This window comes from Vitis riparia, chromosome 19 (genome assembly GCF_004353265.1).
Source record: "Vitis riparia cultivar Riparia Gloire de Montpellier isolate 1030 chromosome 19, EGFV_Vit.rip_1.0, whole genome shotgun sequence".
NCBI lineage: Eukaryota > Viridiplantae > Streptophyta > Magnoliopsida > Vitales > Vitaceae > Vitis > Vitis riparia.
The window spans coordinates 585,150-597,920 of record NC_048449.1 but is presented as its reverse complement, the minus strand read 5'-3'; the positions used below and the strand labels follow the sequence as shown (position 1 = coordinate 597,920).

General features: G+C 32.2%; 1 pseudogene; it reads right to left on the bottom strand.

Moving 5' to 3' along the window:
* Nucleotides 1–979: 979 nt before the first annotated feature.
* On the bottom strand, nucleotides 980–11,362 carry LOC117908798 (annotated as a pseudogene).
* Nucleotides 11,363–12,771: the final 1,409 nt, after the last annotated feature.

Genomic DNA, 12,771 nt, shown 5'->3' with positions numbered 1-12,771 from the left:
CTTTTTCTTACCTAACCATCCAACCTAGCTGACACACAGGAAATGACCTTCATGCAATGAATCATATATATATATATATATATATTCACTGAGGTTGTGTTTGTGGGACCTTATCCCTTGCCTATATGAGAAAAGGACCCTTAACTACTGCAATTCTTCAAACATTTCACCGCTCCCCCTCATTCAAAGTTGCTAAGAAGAAATGAAACGTTTAAATATTTGAGCCAATCAATAATATCATATTTCAATGTATGATGTATATTAAGTAAGCTAATACTTAACACATTGACCCACTTTCAAGAGTCCAAGCTCATGTTAATTAATGAATTGAAAGCAATGACATAAATCAAACTGTTGTTACCTAACAAAACCATTCAAGGAAGATGTGAGAGGGCAAAACTGAATTCTCATATTTAACTAAGGAATTTTGATATATGACCCTATAACTCTTTTACTGACCAAAAACTTCCAAGTGCCTTTGAATGTCTTTGATTGTCTAAGAACCCTAAGTAGTTTTCTGATTTTCTACCACGAAAACATCATCTTCTCACATGTTAGTTGTCACCATCATTTCTTCGAATCTCAAATCAATAAAAATTGGTGGGCCTCCTCGTCAATTCAAGTAGGCGAAAAGCTCAACAAGTTGGCATTGGACTGAGTCAAAGTTAGCTTCAACAATGTGACAATTCTAGTGGGCCCAAACCCCAATAGAGTAGAGATGCTCATTCCACATCATACCAAGACAAATTGGTGGGGTCGCAGTTAATTCAGTTGGGCCTGAAGCCTAGAAAATGGGCTTTGGATTTAGTATGGCCTGATAATTCAAGTGGGCTCAAGCCCAATAGAGTAAAACTTTTATTTCCTTCCGTTCATCAACTTTTTTGGATGCATGACAGAAATAAAGATGAACAAAATAAAATAAATATACTGATTTCTCCCTGTGGAATGATGAGTTACCACCATAGGAGTAAGTTGGAAAAATAAAGAAATATAAATATTTTTCTTCAACAAGCCTCAACCGGAGCACTTATTCAGATAATTTTATACAAATATTGTAATTATACAACAAAATATACTTATTTCTGCTTCTACTACTTCAAGAATCAATTCGAAATAGTTTTCAGAAAACATCCTTGCAGAAAACTTTAAGCAAGAACAACTTGGAAGTATTATTAGTATACCTCATTATCATTGATCAGTTCAAATGTATACTGTAGAGATCTTGATGTCCTGTTAGAAGCTTGCTTGATGAAGAAAAGTCCCTTGTTTCTTCTCTGCTATGGAGGGAAATTGAGGAATCAATCCATGGTCCATCAAGTGATATGCTGCCTTGGACCTGACTGTCTACAGAGAATGCTGAGACATGAGACTGGCTGTCCAGTGAGAGCTTCTCAAAGGCTTTGAATCTCATATCCGGGTTCATAGCATCATGTTTGATTGTTGGTGCTTGGACTGCAATTTTGCCGTCAAGCATACTCACTACAGAGGACATGGGTGGCCTGAGAGTGGGAGATTGGTTGGTGCATAAGAGGGCCAAGTTCAGCATCCTCATCACCTCCTCCTCTGAGTAGTTTGAACCAAGACTTGGATCCACCAGCTCCAGAAGATTTCCCTGCTCGTGCAGGACATAAGCCTGCAGTCCAATGTAGAACCCGAAACACGTTCTTCATTATAAGCACATATAGTCAGAAAAGAAAAAGCAAAAAGGATGAGCAAGAATCCATTGTTTACCCAATCAAGAAGATAAACAAACTCTTCCTTTGGCCTATAATTGGTGTTGCTTTTCCCGCTGACAATCTCTAAAGCAACAACTCCAAAGCTGTAAACATCTGCTTTGTCGGTCAAGTAACCCCTCGTTGCATATTCAGGAGCCATGTATCCTCTGAAGAAAAATCAGCAGCTCAATGGTGAGTCTTGTGCTATACATATAATCAATATATGCACAAAATTATTGTTGGAAAGAGGACAAGAAGAACTAATCAACCATATTTGAGAGGCAAAATTTTCTGTATATGCATGAACCCACTTCAGAAACTCGACAGTCTTACTAAATTCTGCTTTTCTAAAACCAGAGAAAGAGGATTGACAACTTATGCCTCGAAGCCACTGATGCTTCAGATTTTGTAGCAACAAATTCTCAATAATAGTTGGACCTTTCTAGAGCTGTTTCAACAATCGACTTTACAGAATAAACAATGAAGAGAATGAGCTTTTTAAACCTAAAATGGAAAAAAGAACTGCTAGTTAGAAATTCCATACTTCAGTGTTTGATTAAGTTTTCCATCTCATTGTATCAATTTATTATTTATCTGACATGAATTCAAATGCATAGAAGAAATTAATCTCCACATTTTCAGCACCAAAGTTATAATCTTATATCATATACAAATTTGATAAAGGGAAGCTAATAACAGGAGGAAATGAGCGAAAACACTCACATTGTTCCAGCTATCCGTGTGCTGATATGGGTGTTCTCGTCTTCATCCAGCTTAGCCAAGCCAAAGTCGGATATCTTAGCATTTAGATTCTTATCAAGCAGCACATTTGTTGCCTTTATATCTCTATGAACAATTTTCAATCTTGACTCTTCATGAAGATATGCCAATCCCCTTGCTATCCCCAAGCATATCTTCTTCCTAGTTGGCCAGTCCAAATTTAGCCGCTGTTCATCAGAGCCTACAAGTGGTCGAGGTAGAGGCTTAAGTCATAATATTCATTGTTGAAATATAATAAAATGGAATACAAAATTCTAGTGAAGCATTTACCAAAAAGTGCACGTGCAAGACTATTGTTTTCCAAATATTCGTATATGAGCAACAACTGGTTTCCTTCGATACAACAGCCATAAAGCTTCACAAGATTTGGGTGTTGTAAGGCAGATATCATGCCTATTTCGTTTAAAAATTCTCGGTTCCCTTGCTTTGATTTAGAAGAGAGTTGCTTAACAGCACTTACTGAACCATCTGACAGTACACCCTAAGATCAAGCAGGACAAAATTTTGGATCATGAATTCAGATAATGCAAGGATGTGTGATAGCTGCAGAAAAGCATTGCATTTCCCTCTTAATCACTGCTTTAGCATACAGTTGTTAAAGGAAAATCCAAATCTGTAACTACCTTGTAAACTGGCCCAAATCCACCTTCACCAATCTTATTTGCAGAGTCAAAGTTATTGGTAGCAGCTTTGATCTGTCGTAAACTAAAATAACCAGTTTGCATCCCTAGCTCACGTAGTTCTGTAACAAGTGAAATAAAATTGGTGAAAAACAAGCACAGAGAGTATCGAATATTTCTGAAGTATTGTCACAATTTCAAAGAGATAAGGCATTACAGTCACAAATTTCCTACATGATTAATCTCACCTCTATCTTCAAGGTCTTTTCCTCCTAAGTAGCCTTTCATTCGTAAGAGTACCAAAATCAATACGAGGACCACACATGAAGCTATCACAATGCCGATGATACCTCCAACAGACAGCCCCGGGTTGGGATTGAATTCTACAAGAACAGTAAGATATATAACACCATGACAAGCTAGTGGCGAGAAAAGTAGTAAAACCTGGAATATGAGATAAGCTCACTTGGTGTCACTGCAATAGCAGATATAAGAGGCCCATATACACCTTCATCCGGAATGGAATTAGTCCCTTTGCCTGTCCAGTATAAGTGGATCTCCAGAGTGCTACCATCAACAGAGGCATCAAAATCGCTATAAATGCCCTTACCAGCACCTTTGGCTTCTTCCATGATATTAAAATCCTTCAAAACTACATTCCCCTGTAGAAAAGTACAGTCAGTTCTTTACATATTTGGAATAGAGATAATGAAATTGATATTTTCACTCACTTGAATTGAAACATCGAACAAGCGCTTCCCAGGGCTACCAAATGTCTGGTTATTAAAAAACATGATTTCAGCAAAGTAGAGTCGCACTTTATAATTGCCCTTTTGCAAGCAAAGCCCATAATACTTGAGTGAGATGGGAGCAAGACGAGCAGTTTGGTAGATCTCTGCATCCTTTGAGTTCAAAGCAGATTCGTTTTTAGCTAGGTGACTACCATGCCGGTTGCCTATGAAAGCCCCTGTACTGCTATAAGCCCATTTGTCTAGACTATCAGTAAAGAACTGTGATGCACCCTCAACATTGTTGTCTTTTTCATATGTCTTCCCTTTAAAAGTTGTTTCCTCTCCTCCACAATTGATATACAAGGAATAGTCTGCAATTAAATGTAATTGGAATCAAGGCAGAGATTCAACTTATTTGCCACTTCATCCTAACAGAGTACAATAGGTTACAAAAGCTTACATTTGGCTTTTCCAGAGCAAGGGAGATCCTTCTGTAAGCACCAAGGGGTCCTACAAAGTTGAACTTTGATTCAGTCTCTGTTTATAATTCTAATGCTGAATGCACATGTAAAACAAGGTTGGAAGAACTTACATGTTTCTTGCTGAAGATGCATAACTGGAAACCAAGTTCCTGTGGAGTTGTGAAAAAATGTTTCAAGAAGATGAGGGAAAAACAGAACCAAATGTACAAATAATGGAAGGAAGAAAGCTTACACTTGGTGTTTGCAAGAATCAAGCCGTGGCCCTGTAAAATTGTTGTAAGATAAATCACTGCAACCGAGATTGAAATGGAGTTAGTGTTATATTTCTTGATTGAACGAGAGACTGAAATATTAATTTGGTTTCAAAGAACCACTGATAAAAAGAGACCACATGTGTATGTAACATTGTACAATACATGAATGATATCATAGCCAAATCAGAACAACTGGAGACTGAGAAATACTAACATTTTGTTTTCAGTGTCCGATCTTATCCAGCTGGGCACTTCTCCAGTCAGTGAGTTGTTGGTGAGAAACCTGTGTACATAGATAGCACCATATCTCAGTTATAATTAAACAAGCTATTAATGGATAAAAATGACTGGTTAAGGAGCCAATAAAATGTAGATTTCTGGATATTTAGACTTGTACTTTATTATAAGTATTTAACTTACATGAAATCGAGTTTTGTTTTCTCCTTCTTTTCTTGCTTAAAGCTCTTTGGAATTGTACCACTCAGTCTGTTGAAGCTCAGGTCTCTGCAAGAAAAAAGTTCAACATGAATCAGAAAAGTTGTTTCCATACAACCATGTAATTTACTGATTGTATGCCATAGGAGAATTATCCTGATTATATTTTTCTTCTTCTTACATACATATATATCAATGAAGAAAATTAAGAACATCTCTAAGAATGTCCATTCAAAAAAACTTACAAAAGTTTTAAACTTTCAATATTTCCAATGTCTTCTGGGATTTCACCTGTAATGGAGCAATTTCTCATCACCCTGCATAACACAAATGAGGTAAAACATCTTGATAAGTTAATGGAACATAATGTGGATAACTTAGGACTGCAGCTTGTCATGATTCATGAAATATATCTATCTTCAACTCACAATGTTTTTAATTTGTTCATATCCTTCAAATTGGGGAAAGATGTAGTCGGTCCACTCAAATCAGATATTAACCTGATGATTAAGATACAACAAAACAAATTAAATACTTACATTTCTATGAATTGAATTTTAATCTTGAATAACATCATGAACTGAATACAGCAACTATTAGATAGTGGAACACATGCTCACAACTCGGTTAAGTTTTTCAACTGGGATATAATAGAAGGAATGGGCCGTCCATTGATGTGCCTTGCAGATACCTGCAACAGTTTAATATGTTTATAGATTACTAGAGAATTTAGCTGAGTTTGTATGAAATTTTTCTAAGTGGACAAAATGGCAGATAAATGAAATGAAGTATAATACTCACAGTTTCTCAAGTTTGGTCCAATTCCCAATCCAATCTGGTATCTTCCCAGATAAATTATTCCCGTCTATCCTACTACAAATGGTACATGGAGTTCAGAAAATGCTAAATTTGCATAAAAGGATAAATGTCCAAATAATTACACCACTTACAAATCAGTTAGGTTCTTGAGATTGTGAAAATTTTCTGGTATTGTTCCAATGAAATTGTTTGCAGAAAGAACACTGTAGGAGCACCAAAAGAAAAAAACAAATGAATTCCTTGGAAATAGTTATTAGACAACAGAACCAGAATAGACGGTCAATGCAAAGTCTTTTGTTGAAAACATTAAGAAAAAATAATTCCCCAACAATGTTAATCACCCTCCAAAACAAAGTAACTTCCCAAATGATGAACTTTGGCATTAAAAGCACAATGTGTAAATACCCAGCAGATTAGTCCTTATCATCTTTACTTCTATTCTCTATGAAGCATTACAAATCATGCTCTACATCTCCATTTCATCATAGGATGAATTAATGAATACTAAACTTGGTTTCTTAATGTTAGAAAAATAGAAATAGCCTATATGAATTTCCATCTGTCAGTCCATAAAAACCGCCTAGTTCATAGCCATATTTGCCTATATTTGTGTTCTTGGCTATAAATATTTCTCATGATTCACTCTGGAGATAAAAGAACAAAAAAGGTAGATTGCACTTTCAGATATATGAAAATCCATCTTCCCATTATTTTCATTAATTCGATGTAAATGAACTAAAAAATAAGCAATCGTGCAACTGAAAATGAACTCAACCAGTATACAATCACCATATCCATGAGCCATTTCATCACGCAAAATGCATTATAAAAGTCTTTGACTCAAAAAATTAGCTTCCTCAAATTGATTTTGGGCATTTTGGCAGCTAAGCAGACTACAACCAGAATACAAGGACTTAGTGATTATTTGAAATAAAAGAAATGAATAATTAATATGCATATAAGGAAAGGGATGAGAACAGCATTCTTACAGTCTCCTTAAATGACTCAACTTTCCAAGACTTGGAGGGAGTTGTACTCCAAGCTGATTAGCTTCCAAGACCCTGGAAAAGTAAAATTGGATTTATAATCAAGGTTGGGCATCATTAATTTCTCTAATAGACATTCAACTCCATTTTATGACTTACAGCTCCTCAAGTGTACCGATATTACTGATTTCATTAGGAATCGACCCAGAGATTCTGTTTCCAACAAGAGTGCTGCAGTGTACCAAAAGTTAAACTTTCCCAACTATGAAGCACTTAGTAAATTACTGGAAAACAAGATCCTCACCTCACAAGTGCAAATGAAATTAATCAGAACTTACAGAATGGTAAGAGAAAGCCGACCGAGACTCTTAGGGATCGATCCATTGATATAGTTTCGGGAGAGATCACTGTTTAGTAAAAAAAGAATCCCTTAGTATATCTTAATTTTACATGGTCACCGGATAAAAGAAGAATCCCTCATTTGGGTTCAAGTCAGATACTGGAGATGACTGTACAATATCAAAACCGAATCCGATGATGATGATCAAATAATTTTCATGACAGTTTATCCAGTCTATTACTATTACTAGAAAACACAAAAATTGGTAATCACCACAACAAAAGTGAAATGAGATCATTTGTTTTAATCTTTGCCTGCACTTATTTATTTATTTATTTTTATTTAAAAAAAGGCAATAAAATCATGTAAATACTATAGTAAACGCAATGGACTTGTTTTGAATGTTATTTGAAACACAATTGTCTAACTTAATTTCATGGGATATTCAAACACATCAGAAGTGAACTAACCTCTAGAGTTTAGTGAAACTGCAACCCCATGTAGTAGGGATTAAGGTATTGGTGAGTTAAGAAATTTGTTTGATAAGTTGAAAAACCCAATGAAACATCAAGGCAAATTTGGTCCATTGACTTCCCAATGTTGAGAAACATGTCACTTACATTTCTTGCAGATAAGGAAGATCTCCAAACTCATCAGGTAAAGTTCCATCCAAATCAAGACCCTTCAGCTAGCTATAATTCACAAAAGGAAGCAAAAAAATAAGAAAAGGAAAAGTACAACTGATATATAACAAAATAACTAGGCTTGGTAGACAGGCTAAAGTTCTCATACCCAAGCATATTGTGCTTCTGCTTAAGGTTTGCTGACTCTACTAGAAATCCTATAAGGACTTGTTTTATCATAAGTGGATTTATAGGATTGGTTCATCAATGTAGTTGGTCATAGTCCTTTTTTGACTTATGCTATTGATTCCACTATTTGAGAAAGCACTTCTAGCAAAAAAGGTGTTTGTAAAGAAAAATAAGGCGTTTGGCAAAATTCGGCGAGTACTTTTAAAAAGTTGAAAAATCACTAGTAGTACTTTTTGGAGAAGTATTTAATATGTGATTCTCTCAAAAACACTTAAATTAAAAATACTTCAAATAAAAACACTTTCAAACGCACTCTAAGTCTTGCTTGGACTGCTTTAATGGTAGTCCTTACTTTTTCTCTTTGCACGCATAGTATTGGGAAGAAGTGGACTCTAGAGATACTATTGATTCAATTGAGGAATCAAATCATATCAATTCTTTTATAGATCGATCTTCAAAGTGTTCTTTTAACCATATATTATAATATGTATAATAAAAAATGGACGTTCAATTTCATCTTCAAAAGTGGAAAAGGTCAAAGTTATGGCAGGAAACCTAGTAATCAATGTAAACAATCATTTGAAACTTTGATCGAATAGTGTGGGAACCAACATTTACTCTTTAGCACTCTGGCATTATGAACAAGTGAAAATCCACAAGAAAGCTCTAGTTGCATTGGGCCATTTCATTCAGCCACTAGAAAGTGGACTTAATGATAGAATTAATTGCTCACTAACGTATGATAATTGATATGGAAATAAGGAATTTGCAAATCAGGTTCAAGAGATCGAAACTGAATCAATATAAAACAAAGACAAGGCTTTTATTCACTAGACTTTAGGCAATTCATTTTGCATGAAAAAAAAATGGTTTTAGAACATGAATGCAATGGGAATTTAACAAAGCACACAAATCAAATGGCCTTGAAAAGAGGTAGAAAGGAAAAATAATGCCTATGTAATCCGAAGATGTCATTAATTTTTTCCTATTAACATTAAGCAAATAATATTCCATTCCATATACTCATGAAATTACTTTTCCATTAATCTAATGGATTGAATTTTTTATATATGTATTATGTCAGGGAAGAACAAGAAAAGAAAATCATACATGTTTGTGACATGGCAAACATTTCCTTTGTTGAAGGTGCAGTTGCATGTGACATTGCTGTAGCTATTATCATCGATGGCTCGGTTGAAACCTCCACTGCATGAAGCTTGGCTTATGTTCCAATATTTGTAGTTTAACTTTGTGAATATTGTTCTAAGAGTTTGCACTGTTACAGAGCAGATACAAAATGATCAGTTATAAGGATTTATGAATGTACAGAAAAAGAATGACTAATGATAACAACTCCATCAAGTGTAATCCTCTACAATCAATTTCAATCTTAAAGTGAGTTATAATATTACCAAAAAAAATTTCACTATTGATGATACTCGCCAAACCTCTACTAAAACAAGCCAATAATTAATACTACATTAAATTTTAATTGCATATGACCTCTCCTTTGAAGCGATCACGCCATGTAAGCTGCATGAATGACCTACTTGTCTATGTTTTCAAGAATAAAAAAAAAGAAAAACATGTTTAACAATCAAAAAACAAAAAAATATGGTATTTTCTAATAGATGATTTAAAAAATAATTATACAAAGACGTTATATAAAAATTTTAAAAAATAAAAAATAGGTTTAAAATATTTTAAATTCCTAAACAAATTTTTGTTTTACAAAATATGAGAGAAGAACTATTTTTCAAAACATATAAAACAGATTAAAAATGTTTTAAGTTTCAAAGCAAAATTTTGTTTTAACAAATTATCATAGAATAGTTTTCAAAAGCTAAGCTTTATTTGGGAAGTATTTTCGAAAATAGTTTTGAAAAACATTTTCTCAAAATTATTTTATAATATTTTGTAGTACAAAAGTCTCTTTAGGAAATTAAAACGTTAACATATTTTTTATATTTTTAAAATAATTTTTATTTATAGTGTTTTATTTTTTTTATATTTGTATAATTAGTTTTTAAAATGATTATCACAAAACAAGTGAAAACAGTAAAAAAATATTTTCTAAAAATGTCTTATTTTTCAGTTTTTAAGAACATAAATTTATTTTCAATTTTTTATTTTTTGGTTGTGAAATATATTTTCTTATTCATTTTTTTTCCTAAAAAACAAAAAAACAATTGACAAAATACCTATTTTACATAATTATTTTCAAACAAAGGCACATGTATGGTACGTGTATTTTTAGTCCAAAATATGCTTTTCATATGGTCAAGACCTGTCCATATCAACCTTTGATCTTGAAGACCAGTTGATATCACACTGACACTACCAATCAACAACAATCCGTAACTCATCCAATTTTCCACACACAACCATGAAATCAAAACAAATTGGTGGGCCTAAAGATTAATTCAGGTGGGCGCAAAGTCCAGGAAGTGGACCTGGGACTGACTCAGAGATGAATTCAATATGGTCTGATAATTCAAGTGGACATGGTACTGAATCAAAGCTATTCATTCCATTCTTTTTCTACCATTTCCTGACAATATAGGTAATAATTCAATGGAAATAAAGCCCAAATACTAAAATAAATATATGTATTTTCCTTAATAAAATGGCATTGCCACCATGGTAATAAATACAAATATAAATATAAATAAATAAATTGACTTTTTTTTTAAATAAGAAAAAAAAATGCTAGCTTTCTCACATTTGTTTTCAAGTGTATAAATATGAAAGAAAATAACATATAATTAAATTAATTAAAATTTTATATATTTTAAAATTTCTTATTTCCCGGTAACTAAAGATAGCCTATCGTTTCAGATAAAAAATTCGCTATGGCTCAGAGGCACAAACAATTTTACAGCAGAATGATATAAGTCAACGTTTGGGAGCAGAGAAAGCAGAGGAAAATTTGAAAAAAGAAAATAAAACATAATCTGATATGCCTGCTTTTCTGTTTCCATAAGAATTCCCAGAGCATCATAAAATTTAAAGAACTGTGAGACAAACAGAGATGTCAAAATTCTCGCAAACCATGAGAAATCCACAAGATTCCAAAAAATTATAGCAGTGAAGTATTAAACAAAGCACAGATAGCTCGAAAAGACCAAATTTACTTCTCTTTTTCCCCAGATTTCTTTAACAACAAAACCCAAGTTTCATTTTCCCCAGAAATGGAACGAACAAGTGAGATTACAGTGGTGATACCTTCATCTTCTGGAATAAGTTGAGCATGGGATGTGAACTCAGCAAAACAAAAGAAACCCAGCAACAACAAGAGGAGAAGAGACGACGAATCCATGGATTGCCTCTGTAGCAATGGCTGGTTCGCTTTACACTGAATTGAATGAGTTGGAGCGAGGGGTTTAAGGGAGGTTTTTAAAGAGGAGAAGCTTTGAATGTTCAACCACACGAAGGTACGTTCATGGCTGCGCATTACTTTTCCTTTCTTTCTAAAGGATGAATTCCCAGGAAAGTTATGGCATGGAAAATCAGACACGTAACAAAAAAGAAATTTTAAAGTAGCTTTAGTTACTATATGAAACTAATGGCGCACGTGGGTCAATGATATGATGTTGATTTATTTTTTTATAATTTTATAACCATATCTTTTTTATTTTTCTTATTCACTATCACTCCAGATATTAAATTCATAAAATATCAATAATTTAATATTTTAAAAAAAAAAATATTTAGTTTTTTATGTTGGATAAAAATTAAAACTCACATATGAATTTATTTTTTTTCTTATTTTTCATAGTGACCGAAAATTTAATTCAAATAAACTTTTCTAACTTGAAATTATTATAATAATTCTAAGAAATCTGAAAAATATCATTTAATGTTTGAAAAAATATTTTTAAGAGTAAATAACTTTTTTTTTTTTCATTATGTTTGACAAAGCCATAAATATGTTATTTATACTTATTTTACTTTTAGTCTTTCATTTATTACAATCACGAAATTCATATTTATTATGATAATTCTAATGATAAAATTTTTAAATATTTAAAAATTAATTTAAGTTATTAATTTTTAATAATTAATAATGATTGGTTCCATATCTTTTAATCATTTTACTTTTTTTTTTTAACAAGAATTTTGAATTTTAATATTATTTATTATTAATAATTATTTAAAAATAAAATTTACAAGTCTTATAACTGAAACCTCAAAAGAGATAACCTTTTTAAAGACAATGAATGAATTATTTTTTTTAGTAATGAAATAATTTAAATTAATTTTAAGAGTTATATATATATATTCATTATCAAAAAACAATAATTTAATTGTAAGTTATTTACTTTAAATAACTTAAAATTAATTAAAATAATATATAAAATAAAAAAATTAAAATATAATATTAATTAATAAATAATTCTTATAAATAGATAAATCAATTTGTAAACCCTAAAATTTGTCTTAATTTTATTTTTATATTAATTTTAAGCTTAATTTTAAATTTTAATTACATATGTTTTTTAGCACACTCACCCTTTAATTTTTAGTTTTCATTATTTTATAAATTATTTTTTTATTTTTTATTTTTATTTATTCGTTTTATTTGTTGCTATTATTATTATTATTATTATTATATTATTTTATCTTTTTATTTTATTTATTTTTTGTTTATTATTTTATTTTTCCTCTCTCCTCTCTCTTCCTTTTTCTCCTCCACCAACCCTCACCCACCCACTTCTTCTCTCTCCTCCTATACTCCTCACCATCGGCCACCATCCCATCTCTCCCTTTTTATTCTTTTTATTTTCTTTTCCTTTT